Here is a 23375-nt window from a genome sequence, read left to right on the forward strand (position 1 = left end):
GAGAGAAATAACTGAACTCTAAACACCTTTAATGTAAAAACTAATTTTAAGACATTCTTGTGGAACTATTTTGGAATACTTCCATTGCAGTTGACATACAGAACCTAGTGACAGTACCTTATATTGAAACGTTTTCAAGGCTGTACTGCTATCCTAAACCCAAGGTGAGGAGGATGAATGTGTGATGTAGCTTAGAGTGATGGAAACATTATCATTTTTGGCGGAAGTAAAAGATGATTTTGTGAATTTATAAATCCTAACACATGCTGTGTTGCACTCGGTGTGTGTGTGTGTGTGTGTGTGTGTGTGTGTGTGTGTGTGTGTTTGTGTGTGTGTGTGTGTGTGTGCGTGGTAGATACTTTGACAGTGGTACTTACAGGAGTATTTTGAGGTGGAGATGACTTTTTTTGGATATGAAGTGATGCTTTTGGTTCACTCAGACCATAAATTTTGCTAAATAGCAAAATGAATGCTGTGGAAAAAATTTGGAAAATGTTTTTCATACAACCATGATAAATTTCCTGTACACAACACAAAAACCATTGCATGAAGTGTATTTTTTGGACTTTTGACACAAATTTTTCTTTACGGTATTACATCATAATGAAAAGTACAGCCTGAAAATTAAATGCCGTAATAGCTGTGAAAGTAAATTATTCTATGGCTTTCACCACAGGGATGAAGAACAGTAGTGATCCATAGCATTTTGCCTGATTACTGTGTGTGGGTAATTTGGTAAAAGTATGTGTAGACAAAGATTTGAGTGTAACATCCTCTCACTGTATATGAGTCATGTTTAAATGGCAAAAGAAAGCCATAAGGTGCATAGCAGAAATTAGCCCATATGACTCATGTTGAGATTATTTTAAGAAACTAAATATAATGACAGTGCCTAGCCTGTATATTTACAACTGCCTTGTTTTTGTTAAAGAGAATCTGAGTAAATTTGACTTAAGGAGAACAGTTCCTGACCATAACATAAGAAGTAGACATACAATTAATATGCCATATGACAGGCTTGCAAAGACACATAACAGGTGCAAATATCTTGGTCCTGTCTACTTCAACAAATTGTCTGAAAATGCCAACACAGTGCCAGTAAATAAATTTAAAGCTGATCTTTCAAACTGGATCAAAAGTAAAGTAATTTACTCTGCTCAAGAGTTCCTTGAGTATGTGATAAATGACCCACTTTCCTTATGAGCACAAACTATATAAATTAACAGCAAACTGTACACATGACACACTGAGCAACTATTTTATTACTGTTTCATGCACTTATTGTTAATTATCTGTGTGATTATTTATTTGTCATCCACTGAACTATGTAGTTCATTTATCCTGTAATTGATCTACTAGTAAACTTCTTGTTGTTATTGACATTTGTACAAATATGTATTGTATCCATCTTGGATTATTATATTTTAGTTAATAAATTTGTCATGTTGAAGTTTATTTTATTATTATTGTTATTATTATTGAGTTAACATTGGCAACACCAACTGAATGTAAATATGCTCAACAGAGGAATAAAACATTTTTATTTGTATTTATATAAAAAAAGAACTTTTGTGATCTGTATCAGTAATATATTTTGTGTAAATGTGTCACTCTACACTGTTAGTCTAGAATCAAGTTGTGGAATAAATTCCACTCAGAAGTATTAATAATGTTTGGTTACCTTTTATTGTCTCAGAATTGTTGTGTGCCACAATTATATTCTGTCCAGCTTTCCAGAATTAAGCTAGAATAGAACTGTGGCTTATATTTCTGAACAGCAACACAAATTCAGCAAGTACTGAATATACCAATGAAACAAACTGGTGATAATTGCTGACATGCCCTTCAAACCCAGAGGGGAACTCATGTATAGGCAGGATGGCTATCGCAGAACTTGCCTTATTCAGATAATCCTCAATTTCTTCTAATATATCTCTCACAGACTCAACATTAACTAGTTTCCTATGCCCAAAAAACAAACAGAGTTGTTTTAATGAAAACAAGATATGTAAAATATATATCTTTACAGCAACATTTGCTAGCTAGAGCAATCAGTTTCTGCATACATTATTAAAAATGTTTTGATGGTTTTCATGAGCTCCTCACCAAATGATATAAACCCATTTTCAACCAAGGTTAGAATACAGGAAATTAAAATATCTGATATCTCATTTTGGTTAACTTTATTTTTTTAAAAAGTTCCAATATCTCTGTGGGGAAGAAACACTGCAGTGAGCTTATACTTCCAACTGAACTCAATGTAGTAACAATCTAACGTTGATGGAGAGTGAAAGGATTTATTGGTGTTTAACTGGGGACAAATAATTTTGCCCTAGAGTTACTTTAATCTGCATTTTCACTTTGTAACATTGTTTAGAGTGCTGTCTCGTGAACACAAAAGGTAGCAATAACAGATATGTTTCTGCTTCAGGCAGTTTTATTTACTTAAAATTGGTTTAAAGTCTGAGAAACAAAATATTCTCTGTGATATTAATATAATTTGTAATTAAATAAAAAATTCTGCGTCTCAGATAGTAAGCATACTTGTATTTCTTTTAAATCAAACACAAATGCTATTCAGATGTAAATGAAAGAAATACATGCTTGTCCATCCACTGTACTCCTTAGATGAATTCTTTTCCAGAAATAATTAAAAGTTCCATACATACTTCTTAAATAAAAAGATATATCTTGTTATTCAGTTATAAGATGAAAGATGCAATGCTATGTTAATGTTAGACAGTGAATTACAGTACTAGATAAATGTTAGCTAGTAAATAAGAAAAATTGATACTTACTATTATTTATATTATTGTACTATGTTACTATTATTCTGTAGTTTAATTTTATTTCTATAATTGTACTGACATGTTCCTCCTCCAAGCAAATTACTTGCATGTACAGCTCCATGGAATGGAATACCAAACAAAATAAAATAAAAAAATATGTATGAAAAAATGGTTTTTTCTTACATAACTCATGTCTAGTTGTAATGGGGTCTTCAAATGCTTAATATTCAATGATTGATCTTCAAAACCGTTTTTAATCAATTATTTTAAGCAAGTTGCAGCAAATGCCATGTCTACACCTAAAGTTATAAAATATCACTTATCTTTTTATGTATTTTATCAGTGGCCTCATTGTCTTCTGTGGGCTATGGTGCTAGTCTTGAATCCTATTTCTGATAAAAAGAAACATCAACTGATGAAAGAATATGCTATGCAAATGGATGCCAATCATCATTCAATAAAACAAAGCTTATGACCTTTGAAAACAACTATATTCACTAAAATCTGGACACACTAAACTATTAATGAAAGATACTTCTACCAATAGCACTATTACCAAAACACATTTTCTCCATTTACCATTGCTATTCTGTCACAACAGTGCATTTCAACTCACATCCTTGTCAAGACTGTACAATTGAGAAGAATGTAGATATAATATAAAATCAGTTTACAACATTGTCAATAATAATCAGTGACAGATCTTTGAAATATTGAGAAAAATGAATTTACAGGAATTTAAATAAAATGCTTCAACTTTAATTCAGATATGCACAATGTGAATATTTAAATATGAGACAAGTAAATTTTTTATAAATATATGTACTTCCAGAATTCCACACATAAGCATGTATGGGAGTAGTTCTGCTAGTTCTGTGACGCCACAAGTTAGATATTAATGAAAAAGTAATTTCTTTCTTTTGTACAAAATAAATTATAAAATTTTTCAAAACTGAATATTACAAAAATTTTATAATATATAGTGTCTTAGAGTGGTATGTATGAAAGCTCATGGATACTGATTTTTTAGTGCTTATGATAAGTTTATTTCTTTGGAACCTCTGTGAGGTCAAGCAGTGTTCTGATGTCCATTCTTTACTCTATCAGTATGTGCTTCTCTGCTGCGTACAGTGATTGTAGTGTGTTACTTCACTGAGTCGTCAAACTTTGCCTCACAACATGTATTTTGGCATTTATTTTGGTCATGTGACATATGGTACATATACATCACTTGTCACTAAATAATGCAGAGGATAATAATATACAGTAATAGAATGTATCACATGTGACAGCTCTGGACAGTTCTGATGTGAATGCAAATTATGATAACAACGAATAGACATCATCATATCACAAGTTTGACGTAAATTCAAATGGCTATGTTAATACAATGTCATACATGTAGTTAGTGTGATTTATCACACATGTGACCCCTACACTGCATTTGATAATTTTAGATTATAGGCTTCCACTTCAGCTGGTGAGGAATTTCTTTACAGAGTAGATGCTGTGATCCAACAGAAGTGACTTAAGCTTTTCGTTTCAACAAGCTTTCTTCCTTTAATAATTTGATGTTGTTAGGAAGGTCATTATATAATAGCGCACCTCTACGAAGAACACATTTCTGATAACTTGATGTCCTGGCATACGACACATGGATGTTATTGCTGTTTCTTGTTGCATGAGTGTGCACAGAGCTGTTATGATGATATGTATTGGAGGTTCCTAAATATTCTCTTTAAAGACAATCATTTCAAATATGTACAAGCATGGAATGTTCAGTATCTTTAATGTTGGGAAAAGTGGATGACATGAATATTGTTTCTTTATATTCCAAATGATGCTGATAGCTCATTTTGGGTTTCGAATATGGATTGACTACAAGGTGCATTCCCCCAAAATATAATTCCACATTTGATTGCTGACTGGAAATGCTTATGACATATCTGTTACTTGTTACAGCTTGTGTTAAGTATCTGTAGCAAATAACGGAGTGATGACAGTGTAGCTTTAATATGTGTGTTCCATTTTAAGTCACTTGACAGATATATTCCTAGAAATTTCACATCATCAACCAATTTTAAATTCCTGTTGTTTATTTTCAGTGAGTGGTCATTTTGCTGCTTAGTGTGGGATACATGAAAGCTCATTTTTCTTCTTCAGTAGCAGTATGAATTCTCTATAATTGCTGAATGATAAAGTCTCTTTTGTTATAAAGTTTGTCTAACATTGTTGAGAAATTTCATCTCATACGAATTTTGAGATAGTTGTCAATTAATTCAAGTACTTTTAATTCAGTTAGTAGGTTAGACTGTAAATTGTTGTGCGTTATAGTACGGAACCTAGTTCTGTGCATTCAGTGCTGGGATCACAGTGATGGTAATATAGTAAACTTTTGCCTCTATTAAGCTGGGAAACATGGGATGAAGTGCTCAATGAAACAGATGTAAATAGAATGTATAATAACTTTCATGGAATATATCAATATTATTTTGACATAGCCTTCCTGTTTAAGAAACGTAAATTAAAACCGACTAGAAACAAAAATTTGATCACAACAGGTATAAAAATCTCCAGTGCAAAGAAAACATTTCTGCAGTCATACAAAAGACAAAATATTGTTGCAGGAGAAGCTGAGCAGCAACATACCAAACGAAAGCGCTGGCAGGTTGATAGACACACAAACAAACACAAACATACACACAAAATTCAAGCTTTCGCAACAAACTGTTGCCTCATCAGGAAAGAGGTAAGGAGAGGGAAAGATGAAAGGATGTGGGTTTTAAGGGAGAGGGTAAGGAGGGTAAGGACTTACCCTAGGGTGAAGTCTTTCCACTCCCGGGATTGGAATGACTCCTTACCCTCTCCCTTAAAACCCACATCCTTTCATCTCCCTCTCCTTCCGTCTTTTCTGATGAGGCAACAGTTTGTTGCGAAAGCTTGAATTTTGTGTGTATGTTTGTGTTTGTTTGTGTGTCTATCGACCTGCCAGCGCTTTCGTTTGGTAAGTCACATCATCTTTGTTTTTAGATATATTTTCCCCACGTAGAATGTGCCCCTCTATTTTTTTTATATATATATATATATATTAGTATTCGTTAGTGACTTGTCCTGTATCTGTACCGTTTGTCACATGACCAAAATAAAATTATATGAATAAATGCCAAAATACATGTTGTGAGGCAAAGAAGTGTTGACTCAGTGAAGTAAGACACTACAATGACGTACTGATGCACTGAAGGATGGACTTCAGAACATACAGCAGAATGTAAGACACTGTACATTATAAAATTTTTGTACTATTCAGTTTTGTATAATTTTATAGTTTATTTTGTACAAAAGAAAGAAATTTCATTCTCATTAATATCTAACTTGCTGCATCACAGAACTAGCAGAATCCCTCCCATACATGCATATGGATGGAATTCTGGGAATACATATATCTATAAAAAAATTTGCTTGTCTCATATTTAAATAGTCACATTGTGAATATTTGAATTAAAGTTGAAGCATTTTATTTAAATTCCTGTCAATTCATTTTTATCAATATTTCAAAGATCTGTCACTGATTATTATTGACAATGTTGTAAACTGATTTTATATTATATCTACATTCTTCTCAATTGTACAGTCTTGACAAGGATGTGAGTTGAAATGCACTGTCTTGACAGAAGAGCAATTGTAAATGGAGAAAATGTGTTTTGGTAATAGTGCTATGGGTAGAAGTATCTTTCATTAATAGTTTAGTGTGTCCAGATTTTAGTGAATATAGTTGTTTTCAAAGGTCATAAGCTTTGTTTTATTGAATAATGATTGGCATCCACATGCATAGCACATTCTTTCATCAGTTGATGTTTCTTTTTATCAGAAATAGGATTCAAGACTAGCACCATAGCCCACAGGAGACAATGAGGCCACCGATAAAATACGTAAAAAGATAAGTGATATTTTATAACTTTAGGTGTAGACAAAGCATTTGCTGCAACTTGCTTAAAATAAGTGATTAAAAACTGTTTTGAAGACCAATCATTGAATGTTAAGCATTTGAAGACCCCATTACAACTAGACATGAGTTATGTAAGAAAAATCATTTTTTCATACATATTTTTTTATTTTATTTTGTTTGGTATTCCATTCCATGGAGCTGTATATGCAAGTAATTTGCTTGGAGGAGGAACATGTCAGTACAATTATAGAAATAAAATTAAACTACATGTTTCAAATCAAGTTCTCACTTTTACTTTTTAAAACACTTTATTTAAAATATACACATGTTGACTTTATTAAAATAGGCGCACGAAGACTGACTAATGCGCCTCAACACACACACATATATATACACAAACATCTGTCACCACGATCGATATTTCTCGAACATACTCGATATCCGATATAAATGTATTACAATTCCAACACGCCTCCTTACATTTATATCGCGATGTTTAACATATTCCTAATTTTAATGAATTTTTCTTTACATAACGACTTTGTGAATATATCTGCAACATTTTCATTCGAATCTACTTTAACAATATCAATGAGTCCCTGTAAATAATACTCATGCACAAAATGGTAATGTACTTCTATATATTTTGAATTCTTTGTGAAATTACCAAACTTCGCTATATTTAATGCTCCTGAATTATCTTCATATATGACAATAGGTTTTTCAAATTTAACATTAAAAATGTCTAAAATATCATGTACAAGTTTCACCTCGCTAACAGCTTCAGACAATGCTACATATTCTGCAAAAGTTGAAGCCTTTGTGACACTCGCTTGTTTTCTTGACTTCCAAAATACAACATTACTAAATAATCTAATTACATAACCAGAAGTTGACTTTCTATCCACACTATCACCTGCCCAATCTGAATCCACAAAACAATCTAATATCTCAGCACCTTCATTCCTACAATAGTTTAATTTCAAATCTTTAGTTAAATATAAATATTTCAAAATTCTCAAAGCATATTTAAAATGAGTACTACTGTAACAACTTTGGAATCTGCTCAAGTAATTCACACTATAGCTAATATTTGGTCTAGTACCCGAACTTATGTACAAGAGTGCACCTATCAAGTTTCTATATCTAACGTCATTACAATCTTCATACGCTGGTTCTAACTTTAAATTTACTTCCATTGGAGTTTTGTACAAGATCGAATCTTCAATTTTATATTTCGCAGCTAACGAATCAATGTATTTTTCTTGACTCAAACTCATAACTCTTGTTTCATAATCATAATTAATATCGATGCCAAGATATCTTTTTACCTCACCTAAATCTTTCATATTAAATCGCTTTGACAATAAGTTCTTAATCTTAACAATTTTTTCTTTTCTCACACAGCAAATGAGCAAATCGTCGACAAAAATAATCAAATAAATCAAGACATCTCCATCTCTCAATACATAAAGACAATAATCATATTTACTCCTTTTAAAACCTAAACTTCTTAAAAACTCGTCAAGACAATTGTACCAAGCTCGTGAGCTTTCTCGCAAACCATACAATGCTTTATACAATTTACAGACTCTACCCGTACCATCATCATATCCTCTTGGCTGCTTTACATAAACTTCAGATAAAACTTTACAATTTAGAAACGCAGTCTCTACGTCCATTTGTTCTATAACCAAACCTTCTTGACAACAGTATGACAACAAAATCTTTAATGTTTGCATATTGGTTACTGGAGAATAAATATCCTCAACGATTTCTTTTTGTTGAAACCCCCTGACAACTAATCTTGCTTTGTAAACACCCTCTGATTTCTTTGTGAAAACCCACTTTACATCAATGGCTTCTTTATCAACTGGTTTATCTACTAATTCCCATGTTTTGTTTTTGTTCAAACAATCAATTTCCTTATTCATCGCTTTTTCCCAATAATTTGATTCGGCACTGTTAATCGCCTCCTCAAAGCTTTCCGGACTATTTGCACTGCAAAAGTTTACATAAATAAAATTGCTGTAAACATAATCATTTAATATTTTTGGTTTTCTTTCTCTAGATGATCTCCTCAACTCAAGTACTTTCTCTGATTCATGATTATCAGAAAGCTTTTCATTTTTCTCAATTTCCTTCTGTTTTTCTATTAGTTCAGTTTCATTTTCTATACTTTCGTGTTCAGAATCACTAGAATATTCACTTACTGAATCATAATCTTTAAACCCAATACATTTAACACCACTTTCAACAATGTCCACATGTCTAGCAACAACTATCTTATTATTTATTAGCACTCTGTAGCCTACTTCACAATAACCCATTAAAACCCCCAAATCGGCTTTCCTATCCCATTTCGACTTTCTCAGTTGCTCAGGTACTCTTACAAAAACTCTACTCCCATACAACTTCAAATGATTAACATTAGGTTTTTTTCCCAGTAATATCTCATAAGGAGTTTTCTTTTCAATGGTGTTAGCTAAAGTTCTGTTTTTGAGGTATGCTGCTGCACAAACCACTTCAGGCCAAAATCTCTTGTCTACTCGCGCTTCGGCTAGCAGACACCGTGACATGTCCATGATGGATCTGTTATACCTTTCAGCAGTACCATTAAGCTCATGCACATAAGGTGGACAAGCATTCAATACAATTCCTTTTTGTCTCACAAATTCATAGACATTTTCATTTAAATATTCCTTCCCATTGTCACATCTTATCTTTTTAACAGTTTTCCCAGTGAGATTCTCAACTTCATTAATATACTCTACAAAACATTTGTATACTTGATCTTTAGATTTTATGGTGTAAACACGAGCTGCCTTACTGTAATCATCAATGAAAGAAAGAAAATATCTTTCCCCATGCATTCCAGTAGTTGAGTGAGGCCCATTTAGATCTGTGTGAACAATTTCTAAGATTTCTTTTGCTTTGGTTCTATTATTTTTAAAAGGAACATTATGCATTTTGTTTTCGATACAGATTTTACATTTCATAAATTCTGATTCTAGTTCTGAAGGAACCCCATCTAACAATTGATGTTTACATAAAGTATTTAGATAATTGAAATTAACATGTCCCAAAATGCGGTGCCATTTTTCCTTTGCTGTCATATTATTGTCTTTACTCATAACATTAACATTAACTTCTCCTTTATTAATAGTACTACTCATTTTATACAACCGACCCTCTTTCCATGCAATCGCAATCAATCCATTAGCTTTATCAAAAATTTTTGCATTATTCCCTACCGATACAATTTTGTGATTATCTGTAATTTTAGCATAACTGATCAAGTTTTTGTCTATGTCTTTTACAAAGAAAACATTTCGCATATTAATTGGAACCATTTGATCATAGACAGGAAAATTACTAATTACATTACCAACTTTAGTAGCTTGCAAAATTTTTCCATCAGCAATTTTTACATTTATAGGTTGTTTTAAAGTTATACTCTTAGAAAAATATTCCTCATTATTAATAACATGATCAGTACAGCCACTGTCTAATAACCAATTGATTTGAATTTGATTGTTATTACTTGACTCTACTGTTCTATTTTGACCTATCATAGAATTAACCTCTGTTATAAAACTACTCATACCATGATCACTCTGATGGTAACCTTGCTTGCTGTGATGCCGACCGCTGCTAAAACCATGCTGCTCTCCTCGACCACGTTGCCTGCTGCCATAACCTCCACGCTGCATGTTGCCGTAATATCCACGCTGTACATTGCTATAGCCTCCACGCTGCATATTTCCATTACCTCTGTCGCTGCTTTGAAAATGTACTCCACGATGCCATGTGCCTCTGTTACTTGTTCTTCCCTGGGTACAATCACGTTTGAAGTGACCTGCTTTGCTGCATCGATAACATACTTGCTCCTGATTTCTTGAATTCAATTTTCTTTCTGTGTGAAATGCATTTGATTTTACCTCTTCATTTCCAGTTTTTGCATTCAATAATTGAATCTTACTTTTAACGTATTCAACTGTCTGGTCCTCTTCCTTCAAGACGTCCACTAAGTCCCCAATATAGCTCATTGACTCTGGTAACGTTCGCAGCATATAATTTAACTTCTCCTTTTCCGTTACTTTGGCGCCTGCAGATTTCAGCTCATTTACAGTTTTTTCAAATGCACTGAAAAATGTCCCCGTATCACTGTAATCACTTAACCTCAATTTGTCCAACTTGTTTCTGCATAATATTTGAAGGGCTGTAGACTCTTTCGAATATAATTCATCAAATTTCTTCATGATCTCGAAAGCACTTTCTCTGTCACTCACGAATTCTAGTTGCTTATTTGTGATTGCACCATAAATATAGTTGATAGCCTTCAAGTCCTCTTCATCCCACGTTTCGTTGTCTGAACTCACTTTTGCCCTCGTAGTCACTGTATAGCATTTCTTCATTTTTAGGTACATGATTATCCGCTGCTTCCAGTTCCCATAGTCTTCGCCATCAAATACAGGAATAGTTATATCAGCCATGTCGAACTTTCTGAATAACACGCGACGGCCACAATATAATATTTAACTTCTACTTTTCTTTTCAAGAACCACGGACTGCTACCATGTTTCAAATCAAGTTCTCACTTTTACTTTTTAAAACACTTTATTTAAAATATACACATGTTGACTTTATTAAAATAGGCGCACGAAGACTGACTAATGCGCCTCAACACACACACATATATATACACAAACATCTGTCACCACGATCGATATTTCTCGAACATACTCGATATCCGATATAAATGTATTACAATTCCAACACTACAGAATAATAGTAACATAGTACAATAATATAAATAATAGTAAGTATCAATTTTTCTTATTTACTAGCTAACATTTATCTAGTACTGTAATTCACTGTCTAACATTAACATAGTATTGTATCTTTCACCTAATAACTGAATAACAAGATATATCTTTTTATTCAAGAAATGCATTAAAAGTATAGATGGGAACTTCTAATTATTTCTGGAGAAGAATTCATCTGAGGAGTACAGTGGATGGTCAAGCAGGTATTACTTTAACGTACATCCCCCCCCATGAAACATGGATCTTGCTGTTGGTGGGGAGGCTTGCGTGCCTCATCGATACAGATAGCTGTACCGTAGGTGCAACCGCAATGAAGGGGTATCTGTTGAGAGGCCATACAAATGTGTGGTTCATGAAGAGGGGCAGCAGACTTTTCATTAGTTGCAGGGCCAACAGTCTGGGTGATTGACCAAGCTGGCCTTGTAACACTAACCAAAACGGCCTTGCTGTGGTGGTAGTGCGAACGGCTGAAAGCAAGGGGAAACTACAGCCGTAATTTTTCTTGAGAGCATGCAGCTTTACTGTATGGTTAAATGATGACGGCGTCCACTTGGGTAAAATATTCCAGAGGTAAAATAGTCCCCCATTCGGATCTCCAGGTGGGGGCTACTCAGGAGGACGTTGTTATCAGGAGAAAGTAAACTGGCGAACTGCAGATCAGAGTGTGGAATGTCAGATCCCTTAATTGGGCAGGTAGGTTAGAAAATTTACAAAGGGAAATGGATAGGTTAAAGTTAGGTATAGTGGGAATTAGTGAAGTTCGGTGGCAGTAGGAACAAGACTTCTGGTCGGGTGAATACAGGGTTATAAATATAAAATCAAAAAGGGGTAATGCAGGAATAGGTTTAATAATGGATAAAAAAAATAGGAGTGTGGGTAAGCTAGTACAAACAGTATAGTGAATACATTATTGAGACCAAGATAGACACAAAGCCCATGCCTTCCACAGTAATACAAGTTTTCATGCCAACTAGCTCCGCAGATGACGAAGAGATTGATGAAATGTATGATGAGATAAAAGAAATTATTCATATAGTGAAGAGAGACGAAAATTTAATAGTCATGAGTGACTGGAATTCGATGATGATGATGTTGACGATGTTTGATTTGTGGCACGCTCAACTGCACAGTCATCAGCGCCCATTCAAAGACCCAATTTTTACACAGTCCATTTTTTTTACCCAGTCCAATCTAGCCATTGTCACGAATGATGATGATGATGATGATGATGATGATGATGATGACAATGATGATGAAATGACGAGGACAAAACAAACACCAAGTCCCTGGACAGAGAAAATCCCCAACCCGGCCGGAATCGAACCCGGGTCCCCGTGATCCAGAGGCAGCAACGCTCGCAACTATACCAGGAGTTGTGGACTGGAATTCAATACTAGGAAAAGGAAGAGAAGGAAACGTAGTAGGTGAATATAGAATGGGTGTTGTGAATGGAAGAGGAAGCTGCCTGGTAGAATTTTGCACAGAGCATGACTTAATCATAGCTAACACTTCGTTCAAGAATCATGAAAGAAGGTTGTATACATGGAAGAGCCTGGAAGGTTTCAGCTTTATTATATAATGGTAAGTGAGAGATTTAGGAACCAGGTTTTCAATTGTAAGACATTTCCAGGGGCAGATGTTGACTCTGACCACTGTCTATTGGTTATGACGTGTAGATCCTATATCTCCATCTACATCTACATGGTTACTCTGCAATTCACACTTAAGTGCCTGGCGGAGGGTTTGTCAAACCATTTCACTCTCGAACAGCACATGGGAAAAATGAACACCTAAATCTTTCCTTTCGAGCTCTGATTTCTCTTATTTTATTTAAAAAAAAACACGGCTGCTAAATACTAACACTAATTCTTTACAGACGAATGGAAAGGCTGGTAGAAGCCAACCCTGGGGAAGCTCAGTTTGGGTTCCGCAGAAATGTTGGAACATGTGAGGCAATGCTGACCCTATGACGTATCTTAGAAGATAGATTAAGGAAAGGAAAACCTATGTTTCTGGCATTTGTAGACTCAGAGAATGCTTTTAACAATGTTGACTGGAATACTCTCTTTCAAGTTCTAAAGGTGGCAGGGGTCAAATACAGGGAGAAAAAGGCTATTTACAATTTGTAAAAGGGCATGAAAGGGAAGCTGTAGTTCACACTTAAGTGCCTGGCGGAGGGTTCGTCAAACCATTTCACTCTCGAACAGCACATGGGATAAAGGAACATCTAAATCTTTCGTTCGAGCTCTGATTTCTCTTATTTTATTAAAAAAAAAGTCACGACTGCAAAGTACTAACACTAATTCTTTACAGACGAATGGAAAGGCTGGTAGAAGCCAACCCTGGGGAAGTTCAGTTTGGGTTCTGCATAAATGTTGGAACATGTGAGGCAATGCTGACCCTATGATGTATCTTACAATATAGATTAAGGAAAGGAAAACCTACGTTTCTAGCATTTGTAGACTCAGAGAACACTTTTGACAATGTTGACTGGAATACTCTCTTTCAAATTCTAAAGGTGGCAGGGGTCAACTACAGGGAGCGAAAGGCTATTTACAATTTTTACAGAAACCAGATGGCAGTTATAAGAGTCAAGGGGCATGAAAGGGAAGCTGTGGTTGGGAAGGGAGTGAGACAGGGTTGTAACCTATCCCAGATGTCATTCAATCTGTATATTGAGCAAGCAGTGAAGGATACAAAAGAAAAACTTGGAGCAGGAATTAAAATCGATGGAGAAGAAATAAAAACTTTGAGGTTCTCCAATGACATTTTAATTCTGTCAGAAACAGCCAAGGACCTGGAAGAGCAGTTGAATGGAATGGACAGAGTTTCGAAAGGAGGATGTAAGATGAACATTAACAAAAGAAAAACGAGGACAATGGGATACAGTCGAATTAAATCAGGTGATGCTGAGGGAATTAGATTAGGAAATGAGACACTTAAAGTAGTAAATGAGTTTTGCTATTTGGGGAACAAAGTAACTGATAATGGTTGAAGCGTCAGGAAGTCGTATGGAAGTGAAACATGGACGATAAATAGTTTAGACAAGAAGAGAATAGAAGCTTTCGAAATTTGCTTCTACAGAAGAATGTCCCAATGGGTTCCTCAGTTTTGCTGTTGGTCAAAAAACACAGTTAATGTCATATCTTCTGAGAACTCTTCTGATTTTTGACATGGTAGCAAAATAGATTAGATGGGTAGATCACATAACTAATGAGGAGGTATTGAATAGAACTGGGGAGAAGAGAAATTTGTGGCACAACTTGACTAGAAGAAGGAATCGGTTGATAGGACATGTTTTGAGGCATCAAGGGATCACCAGTTTAGTACTGGAGGGCAGTGTGGTGGGTAAAAATTGTAGAGGGAGATCAAGAGATGAATACACTAAGCAAATTCAGAAGGATGTACGTTGCAGTAGGAACTGGGAGATGAAGCTTACACAAGATAGAGTAACATGGAGAGCTGCATCAAACCAGTCTCTGGACTGAAGACAACAAGAACAACAACAACAACAACTGAATAGCATTTAATTTTCTTTTGTACATTTAATATAATTAGGCAGTGCATTAAAGGTCGTAATAGTAGCATACCTTACTCTCTTCTGTACAATGACAAATTTTTTAGTTAAGAATAGAGATCATCCTTACCTCTTTTGTTATAGTTGTGGTATGAACAATTTATTTCATACTGAGCACATTTTATAATGACAAAATTTCTTGTTGTTGTCAGTATTCGTAACTGTATGGAGAGGTTTGTGGAGAATACCACATATAATACTGGCTGCTATCTTCTGAGCTCATGGGATTTTTTTTGAAACTTTTTGATTACCCCAGCAGATTGTGCCATAACTCATTAATGAGTGAAAGTAATCAAAATAAGCTGATTTTAAAATGGTGATATCAGATGCCAATGTATTAAGAGATCCTATGTTGCAACTATGTAGGACCACCTTTTGTTTCCTGCCTTTGAGAAATGATTGTAACCACTTACCTATAGGCTCTTTGATTTGATAATGATAAGCCTTCTCTAACAGTATCTTGTGGTTTACACAATCAAAAGCCTTGGAAAGGTCACAGAAAACCCCAACTGGTGACTTCCTACTGTTGATAGACTCCAAGATATAATTTGTGAATGAGTATATGGCTCGCTCTCTTGAAACCCCATTTTGAAAACCAGACGTTCTACTTTTTAATAATATTATGGTTATCTAGGTGGGCCATAATACTATTATACAGTTTTTCAAGAACCTTTGAAAATGTTGTTAATAAAGTGACAGGACTATAATTTGTGACATCTGTAGCATTGCCGGACTTGTAAAGAGGTCTCACAATGGCATATTTCATCCTCTCTGAAACAACTCCTTCACAAAGGGATGTATTGCAAATGAGACCAATACTACACTTACTTCATTACTGCAGGCTTTTAACAGCTTGCTAGATATGTTATCTATACCTGAAGATCTTTTACTATTTAATGAGTGACTTATTTTTTTTGATTTCATTGACAGTTATGGGTGATACATTTATATCATTAGAAATTTCAGGGAGATAAAGTTTCAGGTTATCTGCAGCTTCACTTAGTTCACCACTGCAACCTATTTGAGAAGCGACAGTTAAAAAGTGCTCGTTAAATGTTTCTGATATCTGTATACCATCAACTATTTATGAATTGTTAATTTTTTTGTTGTTGAATATAATAAAGAGGGAAACAGGAACTTCACCATCTGACAATGTAAGAACTGCTGTCCTATAAATTAATGATATAGGAAACAACGAAAGTTTAATGCAGCCCATGGACTATCTCAAACTGTATATCCTTGCTCCACTCTGTATGAGTAGGATGATTTATAATAAATTTGAAAGGGAGCATTTTAATGCAAATTAAATTAGGCCCACTGCAAATAAAGCTACCCAAGCCACTGGTGCAGGAATGTTATTCCTCAGTGAATGAATTCATAAATTTAAACTGGATCAAATTGATTAATTATCCAACTATGTACAAATAGGCCTAGGTGTTTATTCACAGAAATATCATTTTGGTGTTATATTACGTATATTACAGCAAATATAATACAAATTTTTAACATGTTTCCTTCACATGAACCAAGTGGTTTTCAGGTGTACATCATGAGATGAACAAAACCTAAGCCACAAAAATGTAAAACTCATTAGATAAACAGGATTTATTTCATGGCATATACTTCCTGAATGTCCTTCACTACAAACATTTAATAATGCAGGTAATTAATGAAGCTACTTAATTAGTTTTTATACTACTGTACGTACCAGTCATCGTCTTGTGTGGCAGGAGCATAGGTAGTTAGCTGCCTTGGTACCAGGGTAGTCACAAATCGTAAGGTCTAAATCTCGAATTCCGTGCACTGACTGTCTCCAGACATCAGTATCTTGTGTGAGAACATAGCATCCATTTGTTTCACTTGTATTTTCCATAACTGCTCTAATGTAAGTGGCTGAATTGTGTGTCTCAGGAATAAAATGAAATGAGCGTATGGCATCGTTGGCCGGGAGGCCCCTATCCGGGAAGTTTGGCCGCCAAGTGCAAGTCTTAATTCAGTCGACACCACATTGGGCGACTTGCACGCTGATGCAATATCAACAAGTGTCAAGATTTCCAGCTTTGCTCTGTTTAAAACAAAATATGCAAAATCTAGAATTTCAGTGGTTGTACAGGCAACAGGAAATAAATTACAAAGATGATTGTATGTTTTTTAATGTAGTGAAACTGTTAATATTGTACATTTATATAACAACAATTAACCATTAAGTGTGGATATTACTAATGGCAGCACCCATTAAATTACAATGTACTGATAAGATACTCCCCTGACACATCACTCATCACCTGGAGAACAAAGCGCATTATATAGGGCAATATACAGATATAATGTTTTCTCTTTTGGATATTACGATTTAAAGGTTTGGGCATCCACAGCTTAGATGCATGACAAAATATTAAAAAAAAATTTAAATGCCACTTAAATCTTCTAAAAAACTTTTTGGTAGTCATATTAGCTGCTAGCAGCTCCTTTATTACAGGGTCATACAGAATTGGTTTTGTGATGATTTGATTGCATCCACAAGTGCATACAACTATGAAAAATATAACATGGATTACAAGGTATAATAATGGTAAAAATAGGGCAGTTAACCAGAAAGATAAGGTAAAAATTACTCACATAACTAATTTAAGATTGCTTCGTTAAAATGTATGGTCTCCCAACATTCAGATGGCATTCAAATTGCCAGAAAAATCTAAATTTGATGGTTACAAGAGACAACTTCAAAAATTCCTATGGGTAGCAGATGCAGGCAGTATACATGAGCACTGTGAGCTATGGGTATGGACCTAAAAAAGGAGCTGAAATAAGCCCGCAGAGGAAAACTATATGGAATAAACACATGTTTGGATAGAAAAATATAAAGACTCACCAGTGATGAAAAATGAACAGATGCCTGTAAAAGTCACATTATGGAGACTTGACTATGTCTGAAGCAGGAAGGCCAGGCCACCTAACAGCCCAGTTGATGTAATGTTACTGAAATTGCCGGCGTGCAGTGCTCCTGAAAGAAATGGCCAACAATAAATATGCTGCTAATGTACAAGAGTGTAGGTGGAAGAAACATGATAATGTACCAATTGAAGGCTCGAAAAGGAGGCAAAAGACAGTGATTAATATAGCAAATACGTATAGGGAAATTACAGGTCATGCAGTGGGTGCAGTTAAGATATTGCAGGTACTAAAAATAGTGCCCAAAGAGGGGATGATTTGTTTGGACTCATTTTGTTGCATCATGGAATAGTCAGTTTGCTAATGAAGAGAAGTTTTAGGAGGCGGACATGATTACAGCAAGATGGTTCAAATGGATGCAGGATTCAGTAGTTATGCAGAGACGAAGACTCCTGCATCGAACAGTCTAATGTGAACAGCTGCATCAAACCAGTCTTTAGACTGAAGACCAAAACAACAACAAAAATAATTGGGTATTAATGGCGATGTAAAGATGTTTCCTCACTGATAGCAGGTATTTAGGTCAATGCCTTCAGCTCATAATATCCTCGAGGAGGAAGAAGGGCCTTGGAGCAATAGTGATATGTATGTTTTTCCACTGAAAGGTCTCGATCCGAACCAAATTCTTGTTGGCTATGTAACTAGCAGGGTTACTTTATTAATAAATATTCGGATGGCGAGAAGATACAGTCTTTAGGTGAAGCATGCCAACGTGGATGTTCAAACCAGCCTTCGAGAAAATGATGCTGAATTAAAGTTCGAAAAGATGGGTAAATATCAGACATCGCTCGTGTTTGGTAGGGGTATGATGGCGATCTCTTCTTGGAATCAGAATAGTAATGGTTTTTGGGGTTGCAAAAATGATGAGAATATTTTGTGTTAGCATATCACAGTGCCGAGACTAGTGATTAACGTGTCTGATGCAGGATGGCAGGAGTCTGTTTAGCAGCTAATCAGATGAGAGTGCAGATAAACATTTGTAGTTTGTTTCAAAGTTTATGCATCAAACGTCTACGAGGGAAAAAAATGGTTCAAATGGCTCTGAGCAGTATGGAACAAAACATCTGAGGTCATCAGTACTCTAGAACTTAAACCTAACTTAAACCTAACTAACCCAAGGACATCACACACATCCATGCCCGAGGCAGGAATCGAACCTGCGACCGAAGCAGTCGCGTGATTCCGGACTGAAGTGCCTAGAACCGCTCGGCCACCGTGGCCGGCTCTACGTGGGAAAGATCACGCCCTCAGAAACTCTTTTGTTCGAAACAAAATGTCTGCTGACGCTGCCGGGGACTCTAGGTGTCTTTTCAATGACCTCATCAGTCCTAGGTCTACACAGAACTAGTAGTGTGTACATATCAGGTGTGCAGCACCTGCATACCCCCTACTCCAGTAAAGTGAAAGAGCGATTTTCAACACGAAAACCTTATCAATGGGATATTTTAGAAGTGAACCAGTAGCTTCAATTTTGCTCGACCCACTACCCATTCAAGTGTAGCCGATGACTGGATTATATCGCCGGCATTTGTGACCGAGCGGTTCTAGGCGCTTAAGTCCGGAACCGCGCTGCTGCTACGATCGCAGGTTCGAATGATGCCTCGGGCATGGATATGTGTGCTGTCCTTAGGTTAGTTAGGTTTAATTAGTTCTAAGTCTAGGGGACTGATGACCTAAGATGTTAGGTCCCATGGTGCTTAGAGCCATTTGAACCATTTTTGACTGGATTATAGGCAACACGCAATTCCTACTCACGTCACAGAGTGCCTACGTCCTGACGCCTCTCAAGGAAGCGCCGGCAAACATCTTTTCTCTAACAGAAGTCGTTCTCTGTGACGTGATTTGTCACCGCCAGACGTTTGATACAAAGACTTTGAATACCATGTATATTCCGCAAACCACTACACGGTCCATGGCGGACGGTACTCTGTAAAACCGCGATTTTATGTCCACTTGCATTCCCGTATTGTGCTGCGGAAAAATTACTCTCTAAATGTCTTTGTACGTGTCCTAATTTCCCTCATGTTATTTTCATGATCTTTGTCTGAGAATTACGACGGCGACAGCAGAACTGTCGACCAGCACCCATCTAATACAGATTCTCCAAATTTACCCAGTTAAGTTTCACGGGAGCAACATCTCGTTCCTTCCTGAGATTCCCATTCAGGTTCTTTCATGTGTACTTTATCGGTCTGCTGTGAACCTAGCAGCATGGATCCGAATTTGTTCTGTGTCTTATGCCACACTTAATAGATACGGGATCCACATGCTGCAATAATTCTCTGAAATTAGTCGTTCTTACGACTCGTAAGTGGGTTCCGTTACAGAAATACACCACATTCCCAGAACGCTTCCAATATATCAGAGTCTTCTATTCACCTCCTCTACTAAATATTTTACGTGTTTGTCCCACTTCATATAGCTTCAAAGTATTATCCCTAGCCCTTACATACACTACTGGCCATTAAAATTGCTACACCACGAAGATGACGTGCTACAGACGCGAAATTTAACCGACAGGATGAAGATGCTATGATATGCAAATTATTAGCTTTTCAGAGCATTTACACAAGGTTGGCGCCGGTGGCGACACCTACAGCGTGCTGACATGAGGAAAGTTTCCAACCGATTTCTCATACACAGTTGACCGGCGGTGCCTGGTGAAACATTGTTGTGATGCCTCGTGTAAGGAGGAGAAATGCGTACCATCACGTTTCCGACTTCGATAAAGGTCGGATTGTAGCCTATCACTATTGCGGTTTATCGTATCGCGACATTGCTGCTCGACTTGGTCGAGACCCAATGACTGCTAGCAGAATATGGAATCGGTGGGTTCAGGAGGATAATACGGCACGCCGTGTTAGATCCCGACGGCCTCGTATCACTAGCAGTCGAGATGACAGGCATCTTATCCGCATGGCTGTAAAGGATCGTGCCGCCACGTCTCGATTCCTGAGTCAACAGATGGGGACGTTTGCAAGACAACAACCATCTGCACGAACAGTTCGACGACGTTTGCAGCAGCATGGACTATCAGCTCGGAGACCATGGCTGCGGTTACCTTTGACGCTGCATGACAGACAGGAGCACCTGCGATGGTGTACTCAACGACGAACCTGGGTGCACGAATGGCAAAACGTCATTTTTTCGGATGAATCCAGGTTCTGTTTACAGCAGCATCGTGATGGTCGCATCCGTGTTTGGCGACATCGCGGTGAATGCACATTGGAAGCGTGTATTCGTCATCTGGCGTATCACCCGGCGTGATGGTATGGGGTGCCATTTGTTACACGTCTCGGTCACCTCTTGTTCGCATTGACGGCACTTTGAACAGTGGACGTTACATTTCAGATGTATTACGACCCGTGGCTCTACCCACCATTCGATCCCTGCGAGATCCTACACTTTAGCAGGATAACGCACGACCGCATGTTGCAGGTCCTGTACGGGCCTTTCTGGATACAGAAAATGTTCGACTGCTGCCCTGACCAGCACGTTCTCCAGATCTATCACCAATTGAAAAGTTTGGTCAATAGTGGCCGAGCAACTGGCTCGTCACAATACGCCAGCCACTACTCTTGATGAACTGTGGTATCGAGTTGAAGCTGCATGGGCAGCTGTACCTGTACACTCCATCCAAGCTCTGTCTGACTCAATGCCCAGGCGTATCAAGGCCGTTATTACGGCCAGAGGTGGTTGTTCTGGGTACTGATTTCTCAGGATCTATGCACCCAAATTGCGTGAAAATGCAATCACATGTCAGTTGCAGTATAATGTATTTGTCCAATGAATACTCGTTTATCATCTGCATTTCTTCTTTGTGTAGCAATTTTAATGGCCAGTAATGTATTTAAACACTGTGATGTGACCAAGATGTTTACCTTTAGTCTAGTAATCGAATACTACCAGGTTATTTATCTTTATTATGGATGTACTCTCACATTTACCCACCCGCCCCAATAGACGTGCGTGTAAAAGCGCCGCTACTGGGATGGGGAGGTGCATTAGTCAGGGAGCGAATCCGCCCGGTGGGTTAAGGACAAGAGACGATGTGCCAGCCCCAATGCAGTTCATAGGCGATATCCCACATCCCACTAGGTGAATATCGGACTGTTAGCCAAGTCCTGTCTCAGTTACACCTTTCACTAACATTTGGGAAACTTTCACTCACAGTCACATGAATAGCACTACTTGCAGACAGTTGGGATACGTATATTCCGTCCGGGAGGGGGGGGGAGGTGTAACAGAAAAGTTATCCAGTCACGCCATAACTAATTATGTCACATCCGTTAACAACCATGCCGGCCGGCACTGAGCCGGTGTGGGACAAAAGCAATAGGAGGTACTCTTCATTTATCCTTATTTATGGAGAGGAACCATTCATTGCACATTGGGGAAAATTTTTACAAATCTTTCTCCGTCTCCTTACGCTCATCATCGAGCGAGGTGGCACAATAGTTTGCACGCTGTACTCGCATTCTGGAGGACGACGGTTCAAATCCGTGTCTGGCCATCCAGATTTAGGTTTTCTGTGATTTCCCTAAATCACTCCGGTTAAATGTCAGGATGGTTTCTTGGGAAGGGCACGGCCTAATTTCTTCGCCATCCTCGAAGCATTCCGAGCTGGTGCTCCGTTTCTAATGACCTCGACGTCGACGGGGAGTTAAAATCGAGCCTTCAATCCTTCCTTACCATCATCCAATGACGTTGCTTTACTGTTGACAGCAGTGTCGTCAGCGAACACTCTGATATTTCTGTTGATTGTATTTGATAGAATTTGTATATACACTGAGACCATTAGCTGTCTTATCACGCTTCCTTGGGACACATGCGATCTTTCTTTCGTTTCTGTTGACCATTAGCAAGCTAGTACAACGTACTAGGCTCTAGTAGTCAAAACTTCATCGAGTGAAACACATATCTGTGAACAGATTCCTTATGATCGAATCTTATTTATTAGTTGACAGTGTGGTACAATGTCGAACGTCTTAGGAAACCTAGGAAAAAAATTAATCTACTGTTGCAATTTCCTGTGCTGTTTGCAAGACATCGTGCGTGAATAAATCAACAACGGTGATTTTCGAGGCTGTTCACAGGCCGTACCATACTAAATAAGGGGAAGAAAATGAATATTTGTAAAGGCGTCATTGGAGACAAAGTACATACTCTCGTTGGCCGAGAATAATGCAGGGAATTGCTACTTTCATGAGTCATCAGTAAAATTTGCTGCTAATAGACTCCAGATTTCCTAAATCCTAGTAAATATCCGTAGCCAAGTAGTA

The 23375-nt window shown here is 36.9% G+C and overlaps 1 long non-coding RNA gene across 1 annotated transcript in view; it reads right to left on the reverse strand.

The window, feature by feature from the left end:
- LOC126469761 (uncharacterized) overlaps positions 1 to 17925 on the reverse strand; it is a 79468-nt gene extending 61543 nt beyond the window's left edge. The window contains exons 1-2 of the long non-coding RNA XR_007586066.1: positions 17761 to 17925; positions 16850 to 17206 (exon numbers count right to left, since the gene is read on the reverse strand). This is a non-coding gene — a long non-coding RNA (uncharacterized LOC126469761). The remainder of the gene's footprint in view (positions 1 to 16849; positions 17207 to 17760) is intronic.
- Between the last annotated feature and the right edge of the window lie 5450 nt (positions 17926 to 23375).

Source organism: Schistocerca serialis, chromosome 3 (genome assembly GCF_023864345.2).
Source record: "Schistocerca serialis cubense isolate TAMUIC-IGC-003099 chromosome 3, iqSchSeri2.2, whole genome shotgun sequence".
In the NCBI taxonomy this organism is placed as follows: Eukaryota; Metazoa; Arthropoda; class Insecta; order Orthoptera; family Acrididae; genus Schistocerca; species Schistocerca serialis.